Source organism: Ochotona curzoniae, unplaced genomic scaffold (assembly GCF_017591425.1).
Source record: "Ochotona curzoniae isolate NIBS_2020 unplaced genomic scaffold, NIBS_Ocur_1.0 scaffold_1852, whole genome shotgun sequence".
NCBI classification, from domain to species: domain Eukaryota; kingdom Metazoa; phylum Chordata; class Mammalia; order Lagomorpha; family Ochotonidae; genus Ochotona; species Ochotona curzoniae.
Window position 1 is genome coordinate 13125574 of NW_024467087.1, and position 1971 is coordinate 13127544.

General features: G+C 39.0%; 1 pseudogene; it reads right to left on the reverse strand.

Annotated features, from left to right (window-relative positions):
- Nucleotides 1–581: 581 nt before the first annotated feature.
- Nucleotides 582–679, reverse strand: LOC121169567 (annotated as a pseudogene).
- Nucleotides 680–1971: the final 1292 nt, after the last annotated feature.

Sequence of the window (1971 nt, forward strand, 5' to 3'; positions counted from 1 at the left end):
ACATGGACATGTCAAATGAATACATGGGCCAGCAATGGCATGTAATGTTGCATGTATAATTTATAACACAGAGACATAGATGGCTACAAGCATGCAGGAACAAACTCCCATTGCAAGTTCCACCTATCATCCAAATACCTGGATGAATGAATGCCCTCTTGCATTCTCCAAAAGGCAATATTGTATTCCCAGCAAAAAAAAAAAAAAAAAAAAAAGCATGTTTTTCTATTTTAAATCTTATTTTTTAAAGATCTATTTACTTTTGTTGGAATGTCAGATTTTCACGGAGGAGAGACAGAAAGATCTTTCTTCCACTGGTTCACTTGCCAAGTGGCTGTAGCAGCTGGAACTAAGCCGTTCCAAAGACAGAAACCAGGAGCTACTTCTGGGTCGCCCATGTGGGTGCAAGGTCCTAAGGCTTTGGGCCGTCATCCTCCACTGCTCTCCCAGGCCACAGGCAGGGAGCTGTATGGGAAGTGAAACAACCAGGACATAAATTGGTGCCCAAATGGGATTTAGCCACTAGGCTCTAACAGCTGAGCCCCATTTTTCTTATAATGAGTCAAACTCATCCTCATCCCAACAGTCATGACACCTTGAATGTTATCCTTGCGCAGGGGCCATGCTAATCTTCTCTGTATCGTTCCAATTTTAGTATATGTGCTGCCGAAGTGAGCACAACACCTTGAATGTGATTTGTGAAGTAAATAGCCCCTATAAATATGTCCACACCCTAATCCCCAGAATCTGCATGTATGTTATGTTACATGATGAAGGTAGATGGAATTAAGGTTATTAATCAGCTAATGTTAAAGGGAATGATTTTCCAAGATCATTTAAGTGGGACCGATATAATAATAAGTTCACTTAAAAGTGGAAGGAAGAGAACAAATCAGAGACAACGTCATGGGAAAACTCAATTTTTTATCACTGGACTTGAGTATATAGGATGAGGCTAAAAGCCAAGGAATTTGAGTGGCTTCTGGAAGGCAGCAAAAGCTTATACAAAAATAGCATCTCCTGGGGGAACACAGCCACATCAATGCTTTGGTTTTAGTCTAGTGACAGCCATTTCTCACGTATGACATCCAGAATTGCATAATAAATATGTATTCTTTAAGTTACTAAATTAGCAGTGATGAGCTACAGCAGCAATAGAAATTTTATATAGTATGGAAGTACCAAGGGGCACCCCAAAGGCTCCCCTGCATTCCAGATGACAAGGCTGGACTTTTCCTGAGCCCTGTATCACAAGAAAATAGTAATGCTTAAGAGATATTCTCACTCTTTCGTGATTCAGGGAATGACTTAATGCAAAGAATCAGTTGTCCTTATGTGACTTAGCCATGACCCCTTATCTGCTTATGACAGGGCCAGCAAAGACTCTGAATTCACCTTTTGTCTCATATAAATAGAAATTAAATCTTAGCTGCTACTGACCCAACTTGACAAAATATCAAATAACTTGACCTAATATTATTCTGTCTTCTCTCCTTCTCATGGATCCTTGAGCCTTGATCCACTCCTCAAACCTCAGAATACAGAACAGTTCCTCAAAAATAATCTTGCCAGAAAATCATCTAACCAAAAAGGAAGACATTCTTGGTCAATTATCTACTGATATCACATATTTATCCTATGTCCCCACATTTGGTTCTTCATAGCCTTTGCTTACTCCCTATGATTTTTTTTTTCATTTGTCATTTGAGATGCTTGCAAATTTGTATAATCATAGAGTTCTCCCTGTTACACTAGTTTCTATTGCAACAGTCCCCTCAAATAGTCTGTCATTAACTGAAGTCTGGGTTTTCCTTGTCTTCTATAGCTCCAATACATAGCATCAACCTGATTTCTTTTTGGTAATTGAGGTCAATCACTTTAGTCAGTAGATTAACTCCTCTTTATTCCAGTTTATTAAATGACACAAGGAGATTAACATGTCCTAGGGGCTTTCTCAACTTCCCATTAATT